A 21,228-nucleotide genomic window follows, 5' to 3' on the forward strand; every position below is an offset into this window, starting at 1 on the left:
AGAAAAGGACATAGATTTCTCTGTCTGTAGATACACACACACGTATGAATATTTAGAAATTTAGAAATACTATAATCTAAATATAAACACAATAATAGAAATGCAATACATCTCACCCTAACAGGGAAGACTGTGACCTATGTGTTTGCTCATGCTGCTTTTCAGGTATAATCTATTGTTGAGGAAATCCTTTCCACAGCCCCTCTACCCTTCACCATCAGAATGTTTCAGATTTTGCACCAGAGCTGCCAATTTTAAGATTGCTCTCTGCTCACAGAACCCTATCTGTTGTGAGCAAAGTGGATTTGCACTTTGCAATCCAGACTGAAAGAATACCATGTCCCTGGATTAAAGGTGTGGAGAAAGCAAAAAAAAGGGTTCCTGTGTGCCAAATATGGGCAAAACATTCCTACTCATCACCAGCTTGTAGTAATAGCTAACACCATACAGCTGTGTCAGGTTGGATGGGTAGCTTGCCACAGTAGAGAGGATGAAGGGTGAAGCACAGTTCCTTATTGGCAAAAATGGCTCCTCGTAGAAACTAAAGGAGTGACCGTTTTGAACTCTGATGGAGAAATCTACCATGTGCCCATGCCCCTGCTGCTGAACAAAGGGCGACACTCCTTAAAGTGTTATTGAGAAGGAGGAGGTGACACTTCTTGCTAAGGATCATGGCCTATTTGTTGACAAATGGATTGCAGCAAGTCAAGTGTTAACACTGTACGTCTCTGCTATTCAAAAAATGAACCGGTCAATTTACCTCACTGTTGTTCTTTGTCAGCCAAATAGAAAATCATTCTGTTGAAGTTAAATGCAGTGGAAAAACAAGGAAGTGGGAACACGTAAATTTTTAATCTAAGCTCTTGACCTGAAGGAGAGACACTAGGAGTTGCCATAGTAAGGAAAGTGAACTCTCTCATTTTGGAACTACTGACTACTTTGGTTGAGTTTTTCCATCTTCTTACACAATATATCAGAGATTGAAAAACAGGAGCCAGTGAGGCCATGGATAGAGTCTCAAGCTACAACAAGCTTTAGGCCTGAGACAAATGGTACAAATTTTAGCCAGGGGCTAGTAGGGTGAGTACAGAACTTTTGTTAAGATCCCAATTGTATCAATTCAGATTAGAGTCCCAAACCTCTGAACTTCCCCACAAAGCAAGAATTATACAGGATTTTATTTTGTAACAGGGTGCCCCAATTTGAAACAGGCACAGTTTGTCAGAATCAAATTAGCACTCAGATATCACCTCTGCAAACAGCCAGAGACTGTGGGGTTTGCCATCCCAGCAGAGATGTTTATGTTGCTTCCTGTCAACATCCCTGCTATTGCAAAATGTATTTTGGGGGGTGGGTTGGGGGTTAGCATGGGGAGAACATGGAGAAAACATGACAAATTCTGTTCAAGCAAACCAAGTGATTTTTTTTAAAGGTGTGTTTGAGGGCCTAACTACACAGGATGCTAATTGCATTGCTTTCAATCAGTTCAGTTCATTATCCCCCTCTTGATTTAATGAAGGGTGGGACAATGTTCATCAAGAAGGCAGCATGCAGAGAGGGGAGGTTTAACCTTTTCCTGCTGCCACACTTGCAAAAAGTATCCACCCTTGGAAAAAAAGTTCCTATTGGTGCACACTGATGTTCACCTGAATATGTGATGGCTAAAACTGTGCAAAGAGCATACCTCCAGAATAATGGGAGTTACATGTTTTCTTGGAAGCTTTTGAACACTGGGGATTCTTCTTTAGCCATGGTACTGTATGCACAGCCGAAGAAAACCAGTGTCCAGTCTTGATCACTTACGAAGCAGTTAAGCAGGGCTGAGATGGGATACATCAGCTGTACTGGCTGAGGTTGATGGGATTTGTAGTTTAAAACATCTGAAGAGCACCAGAATGGGGACGACTAGAAATACATTAAGATTTCCTATTGACTGGACAGAAAAATAAGACATAAGAGATCATCAACATATTTTACATAGGATATATCTGAAACCAGATCTGGCTACCCAAAAATGAGAATTGAAGTTCAAAATAATATTTGAAACATGGCCTTTACATTTTACCATTGTAAGGGTTACATTTTAAGGGGTTTTTGTTTGTTTGCTTGTTTGTTTGTTTTTGTTTTTCAATATTGTTGTTGTTAGATGCTGGTTTTGACCTTTAAAGCCCTTTGGGGCTTAGGGCCCTCATATTTACGAGACCACCTCTCCTGGTATGCCCCGCAGAGGACCTTGAGTTCCAAGAATAACCATAGTTTAGAGGTCCTGGGCCCTAAGGAAGTCAGACTATCCTGCACCAGGGCCAGGGCCTTTTCAGTGATGGCTCCGACCTGGTGGAATGCTCTGTCCCATGAGACTAGGGCCCTACAGGATTTAACCTCCTTTCGCCAGGACTGTAAGACAGAGCTATTCCACCTGGCGTTTAATTTGAATTCAGCCTGATCTTTTATTTCCCTTCCCTTCTCTTCCCTCCCCCTTCCCTTTTATGAAGATTACCCACTCTGGGACCCCACAGCTAATTCTCCCCTGGCCTCCTCGCTGGCCCAAGTAGGACTAATTCAGCCAGCTAGCCCTGGTGACTATCTAATGTTCATTGGATGGATTTCCCACAAATTGATTTTTGAACTTTGAATTTTATTGTTATTCATGTTTTTATACTGCATTTTATGCTGCTTCTATGTTGTGTTACAATTAAGTGTTTTAAATTTGTTGTTAGCCACCCTGAGCCTGGTTTTCTGAATCAGGAAGGGTGGGGTATAAATAAAAATTTATTATTATTAATTTATTATCGTACTAGTTCACAGATGGATGATAGCAGTCCCAATTGTGTATTGATTCTGTTTCATCTCTGCAAGTCCTCTCTAGGGATGGAGGAGAAATTCAATTCAGTACACATTTAAAGCCTAATCTATCAAATTTGCACTTTCCAAAAATAATATGCAAATAGAAACACAGCTATCCTTTGAAATTCACACATATCTGAATTTTGCAATGTAGTTCTGATGTATTGTTGGAAAGCATGCATAAAAATGAATAGATTTGTGAAAATAGCACACAGAGATGCAATATAATACTGGAAAGTGCTTGAAAAAATGTGTTTATTCAGAGAAATTCATACTAAAATCCTGATGATTTTTTGTGAGAATTTAAAAATAAATAAATCACAAATTGCTTCAAAATGCAAAGAACCAAATTTAAGATTGGAAAAATGTGAAACTGAGGGAACTAAAATTTATAGATCCTTCCATTCCAAGTCCTCAATGATTTCTCCAAAATCAGAGAGGAATTAATTTGAGGTGTGGGGGGGGGGCGCACACACCAAATGGCTGCAGGTCCTCCACACTACCCTGTTTCAGTCTTCAAAACAACAGTGCGTGCCCTGCAAGTTTCCTCCTGGTTTGCCTTTTTAATTTCCTCAGCAGTTGTTGGCCTCAAAACACAGGGAAAGTGTATATTCTGTAAGAATAAATAATCTGCTGTCAGAAAATTCTCCCTGCTGAAGCATAAATGAGCTATAGAATCCCTGCCTCCAGCAGGCTCTGCCAGCCACATGGCTGGCTTTCTTCCTGTGGCTTGCTCATTACTTTAAGATGAGTCAACCTTCTGTTACTCCAGTGAATGCATGGCTGCCATTCTCCTGGGACAAAAGTCATTAAGGGGATTTTATTTTAGTCCTTCTAAATTGTTTCCTTAACTACTCCAAATACCTGGATTCATGTGGACTATAAGTAACACAGACAAGCTGAAGGTGGTTGTTTGCTGTTCATTGTTGGTTCCCAGCATTCTCTTATCCTAATGAAGGTGCCAGGATTCGACAAGAAACAAGCTGCCAGCTATCACCCAGTTCTGCATCATAACCTTAACCCTATGTCATATCCATGATGAAGTGGAAAATGAGAGAATAAAAATAGAGTCCAGGGATTTTTTACAGAGGAAATGTGAGCAACAACAACAGAAAAGGTTCTTCCTGCACACTAGCCTTTGTTCTGATGCAGCTGCTACCATTGTAAGTGCCACTCTTAGGTTTTCTAATTATTGCGTTTAGAGAGCTCATAAGTTGAGGTTTGGGAGGGACCTACAACAAAATGTCACAGTGTGATGTGCTTCTGTCAGCCATGTCTTCCTTCACAGTTCCTAATTCTGTTCACTTTCCAACCAGTTTTCCATTTCATCCCAACAGTACATCAACATTCCATGGTCAGTGAGCATCTTCAGGCCTCACTGGGCTGCTTTCTTTCCCTTAGCTTTGAATTTTACATAGCTCAGTCCACCATAATGCATACTCTTTTGGCTGCAGCTCTGAATTGAATGCAGGCAAGAAAATGAACTTAGTCATGTCTTGAGATCTTATAACCTACAAGAGAATACGGTCACTCCTTCACAACAATGCCCATTCCTCTGCATATTGTCGAAGGTTAGACCTACATCTACAAACTGGTTTGCAAAAATATACTTAAAACAGAAAAATCAGAAGTCCAGCTGAATATGAATAACTCATTGACTGTGCCTAAAGTGGCTCTTCAGGTTATAGCCAATTTTGCTCAGCATCAAGATTTTGTTACAGGAAAACTGACCTTCAAATACAAATAAGGAACTGGAGCTTAATTTGTTTCATTGACTCCTATTGCCAATCCAAATCCTTTTCCAATGAGAGGTACATCACACTTAGTCTGTCTGAGCATGATAATAGATAATTGGATCTACCAAGTCTGTTTTCCTCTGGAGAGTTTTACTTCTAATACACTATTTAAAATTAAATGGAAATTGCCTGTAGAAATATAAATCACCAGTGGCATCTCAGCTACTGGTTGACCATTCAGCTTAAAGAAGGTTCAAACCAAATTGTTGGTTGCCAACAGGTAAGTAGTATCATCAAAGCAATATTTGCCAGTGATACTGTCCAAGCTGATGAAGACCATGATTGGTTATCTTGTAACTGATTAAGCAAGACAGAATGATAAAAGTAGAACTGTTCCTCCATTAAGTGTAAAAGGAGCAAAATTAAGGTTTTAACAGCATTTTAATGTACAAGAATTGCCAAAATTCATATCTAAATCACCACCAAATCAATGGTGATGAGTTGTAGGCAAAGGCAATATATTCATGATTTTTTATTGAATTTTCAGCAATATTATTTTTATTTTTGTTTTTTTTTAAAGGTCAACTCATTATGTTCAGTGTTTTGAACACTGGGACAAATATATGGTAAACTCAAATGTTAAATTAAGAGTAACGACTGTTCCACAATATATCAAAAAGCAGTAAATCTTTGACTTCTTACACCTTGATTTCCACCGAAAGTACTTGTCAATGAAGATGAGTAATCTATTAATATACAGGTTTTATTTCAAGTTACTTACTTAAGTTCATTATTTTCATTGGCCTACTCTGACTACAACTAACATTGGATATTACCCATTGATGTGTGTTTTTAAAATTCTGTGAAAGGACTTTCCCCACATTGTTCAAGACATTGGTCAATATCACTGAACACATTTTACCTTGTGAGATGTGCTAGGAATTCATAGTTTAGATATAGCAATGAGTTGTTGTGTGGGGTGTGTGTGTTAGGTAACACTTTCACTGAAGCAGTAATCACTACCCATTTCTCAACCCACTGCTCATTCTCCTTTGAATTATGCTAAATCAAAAATGGTTCAAAGAAAGACTTTGTGGTTTGGCCAAAGTTTCTGAGAAGCCAGAGGCAAACAATCAAACAATTTGGCATATAGAAGAAGCATCAAATATTAATCTACTTAATTCCCTGACTTAGTGTGGGCAGACATATTACAAGTTCTGCTTGGAAGGCTTGGAAGCTGTTTAAAACAGCTTCCACTTACTATTTCTTCTGTGTGGCAGTTGTAGAGCTGCCTACATGGATTTCCACTTCCTGTTACCTGAAGAGCCTACGTGGAACCAGGCATATGAAGATTTCCGATATAATGGGGACGATTTACCTGATGAACCATGCTATAAAATATAATGGCTTCGTGTTGAAATGGGTACTATAGAGAAGCTGAAGACTAGCACAATTCCTCATTAAACTTCTGCGTATTCTGAGACATAACATCTAACCCAAGAGTCAACATACACCTAGCAGGCTACCTGAGAGGCTATGCATACTCTGAGGTCAGACTAAATGTTGTGTAAAGGCTACCAAATGACTTTGCAAAATATCAATTCTCATACCACGCAAAGCATGTGGTAGAGGTCAAATACTGCTTTGAGAAGGAGATTCAGGTAGGTAGCCATGTTGGTCTGATGCAGTCAAAATAAATTTTAAATTTTAAAAATTGTCCAGTAGCACCTTAGGACCAACTAAATTTGTTCTGGGTATAAGCTTTCGTGTGCATGCGAAAAGGTAACACTTCAGGTATCTGAAGAAGTGTGCATGCACACGAAAGCTTATACCCAGAACAAACTTAGCTGGTCTCTAAGGTGCTACTGGGCAATTTTTAATTTTTGTTATTTATTTCGACTGCTTTGAGAAATGATATGATTGAAAGGTAGCATGGCAAAATCAGAAATTAAATAAATGGGAAGACAGGACTTAAAGCAGGCTGTATGAAGAATTATAACATGGTGGGAAACACAGCTAATATGTTTCATCTTCTGTGGATCAAGTCAACTTTTATTCTCAGCAGCTAAACGTTTCCAGCAATGCAATGTCCATATAAGTGCAGGGAGAATACTAATGATATTAAATAGACAAGGTACTCCATTCCAATAAAATGTGCACCGAGATTATTCATTTTCTTTTACAATAACAAATGGACTTGTCAAAAACAAACAGAAGGAAGCCATAAAAAACAAAACACCTGCTATTACTTTCTTACAGATGTGCTTGCATATGGCCAGGGAGACAGAAATATAAAATACTTTAATCATTGCCCAGCAAATTAATCGCTCAGCAGCAGTCACCTAGTCTCATTTATGACAAAAACCACAATAACAACAACAAAACTCCATGTTCTAGGCTCAGTGGGTTTTGCTAATTGTATCAAATATAACTTTCTTCATAGATTTCTTCCCTCTTAAGTTTGCAAGCAGGAAAATATTCATCATCATCATCATCATATTATTATTATTGTAGCATGATTTACTGGAATGCTTTAGTCTGATTCACAAGATGCTTGAGCAGGGGAATTCTGAATAAAGTTTATTGGCACTACAGTTATAAGCATTTGCATGATTATATATTGCTGCAATCTTGGGGAAAGCTCTCTGAAATGTCACTGATATTGCATAGTTAATGAGACAACTTTTAATTGATTGGTTCTGAATTGATTCACAGAGCAATTCCCTAACAGAGATCTACCAGGAGTTTGTCTCCTCTATGTCTGTGATTCTAGGATATAAAAAATGGTATCAAAAGTTGAACAACTTCCTCTTGCACATCAGGACTTTCCTCTCTTCTTTCCCATGCATGATTCCTTAAATGGGGACCCCCCCCCAACCCTCTGGAGCAGATTTGTGGATGATGAAATACACAAACAGGTGGATGAGATGCACAAGCAAAAGTCATTCTGCTCAGGCACTTATTTAGCAGGATACTGTCCATAGAAATTATAGTTTAACATGCAGTATCAATCTTTAGGTTTTGAATGCAGTATCTGGGCTATTCCCAAATATATATGCTTCATAGTTATGAAACCCTTCCAGTTGGTGGTGCAAGCAGTATTTGCATGCATGTATTCATTTCAGAGGATGTTCAGTCCACTAAACATTAATATAGGAAAATGCACAAAGAAAACTTTATAAAAAGTCTATTTTGTCTTGCTATGTTTTCAGCGTTAAAATACATTCTCAATCCATAGGCCATTGACAGAAGACTAGAATGTCCATCCTTAAAATAAGTGTAGGAAATGCAAGGAGCCCTGAGTTTTTTAACCCTGAAATGGTGGACATCCCTGATTGATTTTTTTTAAAGCTTTCCTACAACTCTCTTCCTCTGCTAAGAAAGTTTTCTGCTCAAAGATTCTCTTGGAGTATGTTGGTAATGCATCTTCACTGGCATCTGATATCTTTCCAGATGTCAGTAAAAAGGGCATCCAGTCCACTTAGTAAGAAGAGTGAAATAATGTTACTAACCACAACAGACAAAATGGCTCCCCTGTTAAGAAGGCTTGCTGAGTAATAATAAAAGAGAGTGCCAAGGGAAACTTGAAGCACCTCTTCTATGTCATTAATACACAAAACTGAGTGTCGATCAACAAGACCCGCCATTTTGGAGTCAGATACTCTCTTCTTAATGTTAGCTCAAAGTGTGTTTAAAAATTCATCAATCTCACTATACACATTATTGTGGGGAACAAAAGAGAGGGAAACCATTACTAAGGGCATGGCACGATGAAACCAAAGTCGGCGTTAATTTAAGCGATGGGGGCAAATTGCTAAGGCATTTAAAGAAGCACTTTCACAGCACATAATGCAGTCAAGCTGTATGTGGCAGTGCTTTGTGGGAAAATAAAAAAATGGTAATTGCTAACTTCCATGCTGGTACTGCTGGGTAAAACTGAAGAATGGGGCAGGGGGCTGGGGGCATTTTCGCAGGAAGACAGAGTTGATCAGCAACAGCATTGGACCTGCCAAATGGCAGCAGTGCTGTGCAACAGCATGTCAAGGACATCCTTAATTCAGGCCCTGATGCGAACAAATAGCTGAGGTAAATGTGACAGTGTATGTATTTGAAAGTCAAAGGTAAGGAGACATTTCGTTTTTTGTTTGTGATATCTGAGAACAAAATATATGCACATTATGGAAGAAAACTAGGCATACTCTTGATTAAATCACAACCCCAAACTCCAACTCCCCCAATTTTCTCCAAACTATACCCCATATGACAACTATACAACAGCTAATGAAGCTGCCACAGAAGGTAAAGGGGAAGATATGCTTCAACTATGCTGTAAATCATAACTTGCACAATGTATATGTGTTTTTGTTTTCAGATACCATAACTTAAGTACAAAACTATCTTCTGAGAGGTGCTGACAGTGAACACAAGACACTACTCTCAAACTGAAGCCCAAATAAAATTGATGTGCATGGACATGGAAATGTCAGTTGATAGATTTTTTTTATTTAAAGTCAAGTCACTGTATTTTAAACTTTAAAAAAGACTTGTGACTGACAGAAGGGAAGAAACAGGGCAAAAAAGGAAGGGGAAATTACAATAGAAAGAAAATTGGCCTCCAACAACTCTGAAGATTGAAACAAGAATGAAAACTAAAAATAAATGGTCATTTCAGCAATAGGATGCTTGTAGCGGGCAGCTGTGTTGCCAAAGGAAATAGCCTACACATGACTATTTTTAGATGCCATAAGTACAGAGATCGATATTACACATTGTCTATAGCCTGAGGAACAAAAGGAGCAAAGAGAGACAGTGAAATCTGATAATACATTTATTGAGTCAATTCCTTTGGAACAGACAGGTGTAAGGTAAAGCTCAACGTTCCCCAACAGCTAAGCAAAACTGGTTGTCGCAAGAGTTCCAGTGATGTCCACACATTCGCTGTAGTCTTTGGGTTTAAGCCTAATGGCCAAACCATGTGTAATACTAAATGAAAATCCACCACACTTGCTATTGGCCTGGGGTGTGTGTGTGAAAAATTCCCTTAAGTACCAACTGGGCAGTGCTGTGATTAAAAATGGCTAGATACATTTTAATCCCATTCAACATGCATTTAAAGCACATGTCTATCCCCAAAGAACCCTAGGAACTGTCATTTCACCCTCACACAGCTACCTTTCACAAATTACAATTCCCAGGATTCTTTGGGGGGAAGCTAGGTGCTTTAAATGTGTGTTGAATGGCATTAAAATGTATGGTGTAGATTTGCTCTTTGTCAGTCAGAACTGTAGAGCAATGTGAAGATTAGATCAGCCACTGATGAATGCCTAGAGGCATCTTAATGATAAAAGGGTGATTCCCTAGATTCATACTAAAGAAGGAAAACTTTGGCCCTGCACATGATTGGCTCCTAAAAACCTTTAGAATACTATGCATGTGCATTGGTTCTCTGTATATTCCAAGCATTTTTCACATGCAAAATCAACATGCATGTGGGGGAATGGGGATGCACTGTGTAGCTCCACTCTCACATCAAATGCTTGGAAAATCCACCCTACTAGCGTCGGTCCACAGATATCTATGAGGTGAGTATCCTTAACACATACATCTTTGTTCATCCAAGTTCAGTGTGACCTGGATATCCAGCCATGCAGATTTTGAGGTTTCATGGACACATTTGGGTATACTACATGCATGAAGGCCTCCTCTGTACAGATATTTGCACTAGATGTGTAGATGTGTGAAATTAACTTAAAATGGTGGAGAGACAGAAAATGAAATTTCACATGAAGGCCTTGGAGGCTGACCTCAGGGGTTTTTTTTACCACCTTTCTCACACCAGCACAAATGCCAACAAGAATGAACATGACCTTAAGATGAGCCAGTCAAATAAATAAATAAATTGGATGTAAAATGCTCAACATTTTACTATCAGCAAGAACTAAACCAAGCATCACCTTGCATATTTGTATTTTTTTAAAAATATACAGAACATGTACTGTTCAGAAAACTTAGCATATCATTTCACATAACTCACGAAGTGAGACAATCCATAGGCAACAGGGGGGAAACTTAACAATAACAACATTGTCACTGCTAAATGAAAGCTGTCTTTTTAATTTATTTAAGATAACTGGTTAGATATGACCTTGTGAGAAGCCTACTAAATAGGAAGAGTGGGGGGAGAAATCCTTTCCTTTACCACCAGAGGGTGGTGCATAATGTGGATTAATTGTTTCACGGTATAAACAATGATCAAGAATCCACTCCCAAACATATAATCTGTCTGCAGTTTACACTGATTGCTCAAGGCCTTTGGTGCTGTGTTACACTTCTGGCTGCTTCAAGCACTAAGATGTATAAATTGAATCCTACTGTTATAGTGCTGCAGGTTAATTAATATAGACGTGGACAACATGGAGATAGATAATAGGAACCTAGGAAGCTACCTAATACTGAGTCAGATCAATGGTCCAGGGGTATGTCCAGGGGTAGCCAAGGTGGTGTTCTCCAGTTATGGTTGTACTCCAGTTCCCATCAGCCCCAGCCAGCAAGGCCGATGGGCAGGGAATTCTGTCTTTTCTGATTGGCTGTAGATCTCCAGGGTTTAAGGCAGGAGACATTCCTATCCCTACCTAGACATGCCAGGGATGGAACCTGGGATGTTCTGCATGCAAAGCAGACACCTTCTAACAGTTATCTCCCTTCTCCTAGTATTCAGATTTAAATGGGCATTTCTCGGGGGAACTCCCAGTATAGTTCTGTCTGGCTCTTGCATCACACTTAGCTCTGCTAAAAGTATCTGGCTCTGAGTACTGACTGATTAGAAAAGGCAGAAAAGAGCTAGAATTATACACCCTTTTTATATGGATAACATAAAATTATTCGCTGAATCTCCAAGTAGACTCATCAGCCTCATAACAGCCACAAAAAAATTCAGAGAACATATAAAAATGTCATTTCACTTGAAAAATGTAAAAGTCTTCATATAATTAAAGACAAAAGTAAAGATCCTGCAAATCAGCAGCACCTGGTAACCACTAATATGTCATATACACTTCATAGTAATTCTACCTATAAATATCTTGGGATCAGTCAGAACAACTGGATAGGCCACTCAAGTTTTAAAATCCTCTTACTAGCAATCTCTATAGGCAGAAACTCCTTGAAATATTGAAAACTTAGTTTACAGCTGAGAATAAAACAAATGCAATTAACACCTGCACAGTCCCAACACTCATTTACTCAATGGGTATATGTAACTAGTAGACTTGCTAATTTGAATGAAATTGATATATTAATCTGCACATTCCTGACAAAGTTCAGAATGCATTATCTAAATGTCTCTATGAAAGGCTATCATTCTCACTAATAGCAAACTTGGGTAGTCAACTGCCTCTCAGTAGAAACTAGATGAGGCTATTAAAAATGATACTGGTTTCTGCATAGAGAATTCCCTGTATGGAGTGTATTCAGCTAAGTCATTCTCTGAGCAGACCTACTGAAATAAATGGATTTGTTGACTCTATTGCTTTCAGTGGATCTGCTCTGAGCATGGCTTAGTCAAATGCAATGGTTAAACCGTTTTTTAAATATAAAAATGTATTTTAAATTACAAACAAAATGGCACGATGACCTGTGGAATGTTCAGTTTTCAGATGAGAACCTTCTAGGGAAATTCATCTCAGCTCACTTCTGAGTTCACTTTCAACACAAAAATCTGGAACTTCTGTTTTTTAAGTGTGTGTGTGTGTGTGTGTGAGAGAGAGAGAGAGAGAGAGAGAACACACCTACTGGTGCTTTGGTGATAAGACCCTCCTGGAGGTGAAGATAAGCCAGCACTTCTTGTACTGTTGGATTTGAATGAGCCAGAGAATAAAATGAGAGACTGAAAAGCTTGTATTTCCTTTGAGGTGGTCTTTTGCGAATTGAGAAGTTCAATTCTGAGCACTTCACTGGCATCTTTGCTACAAATACCAGTTAAAAACACAGAAACTAAAAAGCCTCAGCAAATATTGAAAGTCTTTAACTGTATGGCTCCAGGTAGGTTTCCCTCAGAAAATAGTTCCAAAGAGGGGGCATGACAAATTAAAAGTTAAACTGGCCTAAGTTCTGGAGATAGACTCATGTAGGAGAAAATAGTCCTACCAGGTAACCTAGTCCTAAACTGTAACAGTTAACACCAGTATATTTATTGGGTTCAGAAGTAGACTGGGGAGAGTGTAGCTTTTTAAAAACCCAGATGTGTTTCATATGTCTGGGCCTGTTAGCACTGTAGCTGCCATATAGTATTAACTATAGTTGCCAAACTACCTTCAAGTCTCACATACAACACATTGCAATAATCGAAATTTGACATGCTCTTCTACCATAAAATGCAATAAGGTGTCATTTGAAAGGGATACCACAGAGCCAGGAAATTTCTATCCTTCCTAACCAATCATTTATGCCACCTTATAGAAAGATGCTTGGAATTTCAGAACCTGTCTGAGCGAGGACCACGGATAACAAGATGAGCAAAGAAAATAATAGTCACAATGAGAATTATACACCAAGAGTAACCACCAGTAGGTCTTCAACAAGTATTGAAAGAATAACAAGTTTTTTCAAGTGGTTTCAAAAGATGAAGAAGGAGGACACAGATGAATATCGCAAGGGGACCTGTTTCACAGTCAAAGTGCAGGGTCCAGCTGTTAAAGAAATTAATATTCAGTGATCTCTTTTATTGTCTGTAAAACACATAAGGCTTATGCAGTGGCAACAAAAGTACAATGTATGAGGCCTCCTACAAGGTCTGAAAAAAAGAGTTTATTAGATCTCTTGCACCCTTTGAAGAAATAATTTCAAAGAAGCATGATTACAAAGGCTTACTTTCTATTAATGAAAACTAAGCTTGTACCACTGTGTTCTTTTGTGCTTCAGTGGAAAATACATTTGAATGTTAAGTTAAAATTGAACAATAGTATGACATTTTTTGAGAGAAGTAAAAAGCAGTCTCTTTTTTTAACTAAAAAAAGAGAGCATTTAAGAATATTATGCAGATGAAATATAGCTCAAAACGGTTTCCTCCTCAGGATCTGATTAATGTGGGTGCCATTTTTGCCTGAAGGCGGTAGTATTTTGGCAGGAATTAGAAAATCTTCAAGGAATTGCAGAACCCAGGATGTTCTGGAAAGGAGAGAGGTAGGAGGATCAGTGAAGGATAACCTCTCCTCAACTTGATTCAAAACTGGGCTTGGCAAAATTGGAGTGGCCCAATCCTTATTATTATTTTTATAATTTGAAAGCAAACTCCACTGAGTTCAATGTGTGCACAGGATTGAAAACTGAACTACTTTTCAGTCCCCACCCCCAGGAAAATAGTTTATTCCATACCCATTACTGAAATAGAAAGCCTGCTACACCCTTGATGAGCTAATATTATCTTAACGGTTTCTTAATTATTAGGTGATCATTATCTTAATTATAAAAACAAAAGCATCTGTTCTTTAGAAGGTCAATGCCAAAGACAGGGAGTACAGAGATGTGATAAAATCAGAACAACCACCTTTACTTGAATTCTAAGAGGTGGAGGAATTTAGAGTATAAAGAAAGTAGACGTTTCCTCGGTGGGAGTCAAGTTGGTCTGTTAATTCTGTCTTTTCGATGGATGCATCTTAGCTAAAACACAACGAGTTACAAGAAAACAGTGCTTGGTAAACTGTGGCTTAGATCTCATGCCTAATGTCCTGGATTCATTTGAGAATGCAATCAGGTGCAGCTGAGCCCAATATGGCATGATTATGTAAAAAACGATGGGAGTTTTTAAACATTTCTTCAGCAATATAATTCACTGAAGGATGAAGGAAGTGTTAAGTTGTGGACAAACATATCAGACGACACAGCGATTCTTCCAAAGCAGCTCTTTATTTGTAAGCTGGAACAGAACTGAACTGAGGAGCTCAGTCAGCCTGCTTATATAGAGCTCCACTAGAATGCAACAGTAACCATTTTCTGTAACTAGCCAATCACTGAACGTCACTTTCGATCCTTCATTTGCATACAAACTATCCAATCACTGAACGTCACTTTCGATCCTTCATTTGCATAACTATCTACAGTATCCCCCTGCTGGCCCAGGGTGAGAACTTCAGTACATAACAGGAAGAGTTTTAATTTGAAGCACCTCAGTTTCCTTCAGCAGCAGCAGCACCCCCAAAAAGAGGCAATTTGGATATAATATGCATACTACTTCAGATGAGGGGGTGCACTAAGCACAGTATTTTGTTTGGACTCCAGTTTGATGCATCAGGGAAAAGTCTGACTTAGTTCATACCAATTACAAAAAATAGGACTGGGGGCGTTTCTGATGGGCATTTCTAAAGATAGACCTGATAGTGTATAACTTGGGTAAATTTGTGTCATATAAATAGGATGGTGCAGAAACAAAAATAGAAACAGCAGTATGTTCTCATAACCTACATCTGAGGGAAATTATCATATATTATTATTATTATTAATAATAATAATGATAATACCCCACCCATCTGGCTGGGTTTCCCCAGGCACTTTGGGCGGCTCCCAATAGAACACTAAAAACAGAATAAAACTTCAAACATTAAAAACTTCCCTAAACAGGGCTGCCTTCAGATGTCTTCTAAAAGTCAGATAGTTGTTTATTTGTTTGACATCTGATGGGAGGGCGTTCCACAGGGTGGGCGCCACTACCGAGAAGGCCCTCTGCATAGTTCCCTGTAACCTCACTTCTCGCAGTGAGGGAACCACCAGAAGGCCCTCGGCGCTGGACCTCAGTGTCTGGGCAGAACGATGTGAGTAGAGACACGCCTTCAGGTATACTGGGCCGAGGCTGTTTAGGGCTTTAAAGGTCAGCACCAACACTTTGAATTGTGCTCAGAAATGTACTGGGAGCCAATGTAGGTACTTTTAATATTTTTCACATTCCTCAAAGCAGCTCAGTCCCAAGTTTTTGTTTTTTGATTGCAATGCACATCTTAAAAAAATTTTTAAGGTACTGTGCATGACTTGTTGATTATTGGGGGTTGAACTGAGTGAAATTTGTAATCATCCCCCCCCCCTTCTGATCAGTGGAATATACCCAAGAGTCAGAAGGATAGCTACATTGGCTTTCCTGCAAAGGGAGATCTTACATGGTGTGGTTTTTTCCTGTGGGTGGAGTGCTAAAAAAAAAAAAAGTTTCACTTAATTTCCCATATTGTTTTCTAGACAACAAATATCACATACATTGCAGATAGAGGTCCCCCTAGATAAGATATCTGCGAAACCTCAGAAGGTTAGATGCAGGATTTCTTTGCTTGGAAACCTTAAACCTGAACTGGGAGAGAAGAAAGTAAAAGAAATTTGCTCCTCTTCCATTTCCAGGATTTTGTGAACAACAACTAAAAAGATGAAAACTGCAGACATCATACAGGCGCCCCTAGAGAAGCAACCTGCAAAATTTCAGAAGGGTAGGTGGCAGAGCTAAGGAATGATGATGAACTGCATTGGGCAGGGGTCAGCTTCGGGTATGTGTTTTCTCAACTGGCACCAAAAGTCACAGAAATTAACTGCAGAGCTGATTTGACAGGAGTGGGTGTATTGGCCTGTGGTACAGAGGCAGAAGGACTCAGAGGTTCAGCATTGCCCAAGCAAACACCAGTAGCAGAAGAAGCAGAGAACAGAACACAACAAGGAGATATATTACCTCGATGTGCATCAAGCACTGTGATCAGAGAGCCTGGCAAAATAAGGTTCTAAAAAAAAACCCTGTTGGATCAGGCCAATCGGCCATCTATTCCAGCATCCTGCTCTCACAGCTAAGGAAAATGTGACTGCTGTGTGTGGAATATAAACTGCATGTGGAATACAGTAGCCAGGTTTTCCATATAAAAAGTCGCATTAGAACACAGTTCCTGTCTTAAAAGAACATAATTTGTTGACAGTGTGAGCACCACGAGAGCTATAGTAGATTACACACATTTAAATTGAGCAAAGCACCTGTTTGGCTCTGTAACTCTTGGATAAATTTCCACAGCAATTAGCCAAGTTTCAGCAGGAGTGGGGTGTACATGTGTGTTGCAGAATGAAGCTTTTTGCACTCTTTGCTGCAGGAAAAAGAGAGCAAGAAAGCATCCCTTCCCGCTTGAGCTTTCAATATGTGAATCGAACAACTGGTGTGTTCGTTTGTTTTCTTTAAATGAAAGGATTCCACCACAAGAGTCTTTTAAGTGTGGTTTCATTCCTAGATTCCAAGCTGCAAAATACCTTAGCTAACTGCAGAGAGCAGAAATCCATGCCCCTTTCAGTGAAACGTGAAGTCAAAATACAAACCAGTAGCATCAACATAATTTAAAAGTTAAGGGGAGGACGTAAGAGATGCAAGGGGAATTTAAGAAGGGCAAGATGGAGACTGGAAATAGAACGACCAGTCTCAGCAAATTAACAGATGTGTGAATTATAGTCTGCAAAATGAAACTGACAATTATGGCTGAAATCACACATTGCATCCCCCCCCCCCCTTTCCTTCATTCCCTATCCTGACTCCCACATAGTACATTACAAAAAAAATAATGGTTTCAGGTGTGTGGACAGAAATTTGCCTCAGCAAAAGATAGATAAATAGAGAGTGCGTGTAGAAAAAAGTGGCTAACCTTTGGCCTTCCAGATGTCTTTTTACTACAACTCGCATCCTCCTTTGACTATTAGCTATGCCAACTGGGGCTGATGAGAATTAGAGTCCAACAACATCTGAGTTGCCTCCACCAAAAGTGACATCACTGCAGCTCACCTCAAAAGGTCCTGGTTAGGTCAGGATGGCGACAAGGTTAGGACTATGTTGGTACACTGGGGAAGCCCATCCATTACTCTTGCCAGTGACCTGACAAGCCACCTATTTGGGATGGCTTCGGTATGGCTCTAATTTCCCTGCATCTCATTTTATTTTTTTTAAAGTTGCCATATTCATATCTGCTTGACACACAGTTGCCAAAAGCAGAGCAGCTGGACCAGAAGGAAAATGTGGTTTTAGTGATTTGATGTTAATTCCTGTGCTTTTTTTTTCTAAAAAAAAATGTTGAGGGGTACTCTCATTTTCCTACTCATATTGAATTACTGCCCCTCAATGAGGCCAAACTTAGATTCACAAAATGTTTAGGGGTATGCGTACCCCTGCATACCCCCAGAAAAATAGCACTGGTTAATTCCATGACTGAAATAATTGGTTTCTCCTAGCTTCCCACTCATCCTGATTATTGACTTACTGATTGATTGATTGATTGATTGATTGATTGATTTGTATACTGCCCTTCATCTGAAAATCACAGGGCAGTTCACAGCATTAACTGATGAATGATGGATAGTGTGAAAAAAATCAGAATTGTTAATGATATTGTAATGAACAGAGAAATGACCCGGCCAAGCCATTTATTTGTAAGTGGCCTTACTGAGATAAGTGGAATGATTTTAAAGCCACTGGGGTGAAGACTCTGACACAAGAGATCATCTTTGGTTTTGTAAAAATGGCTATCACCTACCAGGTATCATCTAAGGAGCTTTCACTTGGTATAAACCAACACATATTATTGGGAGGCAAGCTTCTCACATATCACTCAGTTAACTAACATGCCATAGATTGTGCAAAATACCAAACCATTATAACACAATAAAATAGCAAATCAAATATTTCATTGATTATTTTCCTTCAGATTCTATGTCTGGAGAGTTTCTCTTTCTTTTGGGGGGGGGGGACAAAGGCTGATTTATTCATGCAAGCCGCTCATTATGCTATGTGCACCTGAACCCATTCTACTTGACAAAGTACTGACACCTGAGAGCAAATTGTATTGACAGAGCCCCCTCGGCTATAATTACTGGGAAAGAACCATCCTGAATCAATTAATACTGTAACTCAGTTTTAATTTTGTGGCTCTCCAGCATCCAGAGAAGCAATCAGTTGCATGGCTTGTGGCCAGATCCTGCTCTTGCTCAGCCTTATGGATTTGATTTCATGCTTGGTGAACGGCCAATCAGTGACTTCAATGACACACATTATTTACACAAGATGTGAATCTAGTACATTGATTTTAATTGGAGTGTCTGTCTGAGAAATGTCAGCAATTTTCATTGTGGCTCGTGGGAATGGAGTGTGGGAATCTGTTGGCCAGACGTCAACCACTGAAGTAAGATGGAACTTTTCGGCGAAGGGGAAGAGCTGTCTGGAGCACTGGATGAGAAGAAAGGTCCACAGGACACTTGTGAGATACATCCTGCATCCCAGTTTCACACTGTTGTCCATTTTTCATCACACTGATGAGTCAAAAGCAATCTTCTGAAACCATTCTATGGGGTAGGACATATACTGTGCCAGGGATAAAGGTAAAGGGACCCCTGACTGTTAGGTCCAGTTGCAGACGACTCTGGGGTTGCTGGGCTCATTGGGTAAATCCATCCATTTTCATTTTTCTCCGTTTCTCCGTTTTCCAAAATTCTATTCCGTTTTTCACATTAGCACATCAGTTTGTGAAAATGGTGATGATTTTATAAGACATCCTCATGAAAAATTATCAGCATTTTAGTGTACATTTCTCCATATAAGTGTTTCTCTCACTTTTTTAAATATTTTGTTGGAAGTCACCCAGATGGTGATGATGACATGTGTGTGGTTTTGGCTAATATATCATTTTTCAAGCACTTTTTCCTTAATATGAAACACTGTATATTATTTTCACTGAACAATGCACTTATATATACACTTCACCCCATCACATGTGTTTTTGTACACTTTACCTGGCTGTAGAACTACATTTCAAAATTCAGAGAAGTGTGAAGGACGACCATGTTTTGGTTCCTGTATTTTTTCAGAAAGTGTGAATTTATGTAACGCAAATTGAATCCAATATATCCCTCATCTCTCGCTAGAGCTTACAGAGGCCCTGCCCTAAACATAGTATAAAGGGATTTTTACTAGGATATCAGTATAGTGCTAATCATTGCTTTAATACACACCGGTGCACACACTGAGTTTTAACACACCAATTTGCAGCACAATGCTTGTTTTGAAACATCCACACAGCTAACTGCAATTAATGCTAAAGTAACTACAGCCAGTTGAAGTGATCAGGCTTTAAAGCTTTGGCTGTCTTCCTGTGCAGTTAGGCAGCTTAAATCCAATTGACTTCAGTAAGCTTTAAGCAGTCTGACTGTGTAAAGGAAGCGGTCTTTGTCTTTGCAATACAACCATAAATATAATTTCAAAAACTGAACCGCATCTCATATGCCAGACACAAAACAATCTAAACAGGTTAGCAAAATGTATAATGCTCTCGGCTACAGCTGATATATACTTGCCTATAAATTGACAGCCTGCTGTGCCCTTTTCCACATAAGTCTGCTTTATTGCATCAAAGCTAAATCTGCAAAAGCAAAAAAATAAAAAGTATTTAGTGATTGTTAGCTTCCTTTTGCTTCATAGCATTTCAGCCTCTGCAAATAAGGGTAAGAGGTTATGAGAAAGAATCACTTTTTAAAGTACTAGATAAGGTTGATTATTAAAGATCTTCATTCTTGTTTTATCTTCTTCTTTTAGAAGACATCTGAAGGCAGCTCTGTTTAGGGAAGCTTTTAATGTTTGATGCATTACTGTATTTTAATATTTTGTTGGAAGCCGCCCAGAGTGGCTGGGGAAGTCCAGCCAGATGGGCAGGGTATAAATAATAAATTATTATTATTCTTCAGCATTACTGAATCTCTTCATCTTTGTGCAGTTTCTCACATGCATACATTCATCTTGCTTTTCAGAAAAAAACAAAACCCTGAAGACTGGATTCTGTTTCTGTTGTGGAAAACACACACACACACACACACACACACACACACACACAGGCAGTTTGATGGGTAGCGCAGAGCTGCAACATTAGTTTGCCAGTGGGTGGGTTGTGGTTGCTTACCAGGATGGAAAGCAATGAGGCAGTGGGAAGGTTAGCTGGTACAAATACACCAGCATAACTGATTTGGTGCTCCTGCCAGTCTGTTTCCGCCATGTCGACCTCCCCACTCCCTTGTATATCCTCCTCCCCCTCCCAGCAAGCAACACTTTAATCCACCAATTGCAGAAACCTAAATTTCTGGCATGTTATTGAATCTCTCCCACAAAATAGTAATTGCATGGAGGCACACACATTATATATGTTATAAATCATAAATAAAACAAATATCCAGAAGCAGGCACAGGGAATGAGGCACATTTTTGCACACCTGCAGTGTTTGCACTTGCCATTTGCTTAAAGTGTATCCAGGTGTTTGGAGAGGAGGCCAGGCTAGGTGTTACATGGGACAACCAGGAAAAGTAGCAGCTCTGCATCACCGCTTTCTTTGGCAGCCCCTGGGAACAACAGGGATTAATGGGATTGTTTCATTATGTATTTTCATTAAATATGATAATGTTTGTGGCGGTGTTGGTTTTATTCTTGTAAACTGCTTAGAAGCCTATATGGGCATTAAGTGAGATATACATGGGTGATGATGGTGATGATGGGCAATTGCTGGCAAGGGAAGGAATCATGGGGAGACAATGTAAATACTTGCTCTTCAAATAAATATGAAGCATTTACAAGTTCGATGCATAAACCCGACCAGACTGCAGCTGAATAAAACAAAT

The 21,228-nt window shown here is 39.2% G+C and overlaps 1 long non-coding RNA gene across 2 annotated transcripts in view; it reads right to left on the bottom strand.

Annotated features, from left to right (window-relative positions):
* The window catches only part of LOC310749447, an 89,859-nt gene that overhangs the window by 1,436 nt on the left and 67,195 nt on the right, over window positions 1–21,228 (bottom strand). The window contains exons 2-3 of one of the 2 annotated variants that reach the window (XR_014541632.1): window positions 19,920–19,984; window positions 1,685–1,933 (exon numbers count right to left, since the gene is read on the bottom strand). This is a non-coding gene — a long non-coding RNA (uncharacterized lncRNA). Of the gene's footprint in view, window positions 1–1,684; window positions 1,934–19,919; window positions 19,985–21,228 lie in introns of those variants that run through there. The other variant, XR_014541633.1, reaches the window with a different exon arrangement.

This window comes from Podarcis filfolensis (genome assembly GCF_964270895.1).
Source record: "Podarcis filfolensis genome assembly, chromosome: 1".
Classification (NCBI taxonomy): Eukaryota; Metazoa; Chordata; class Lepidosauria; order Squamata; family Lacertidae; genus Podarcis; species Podarcis filfolensis.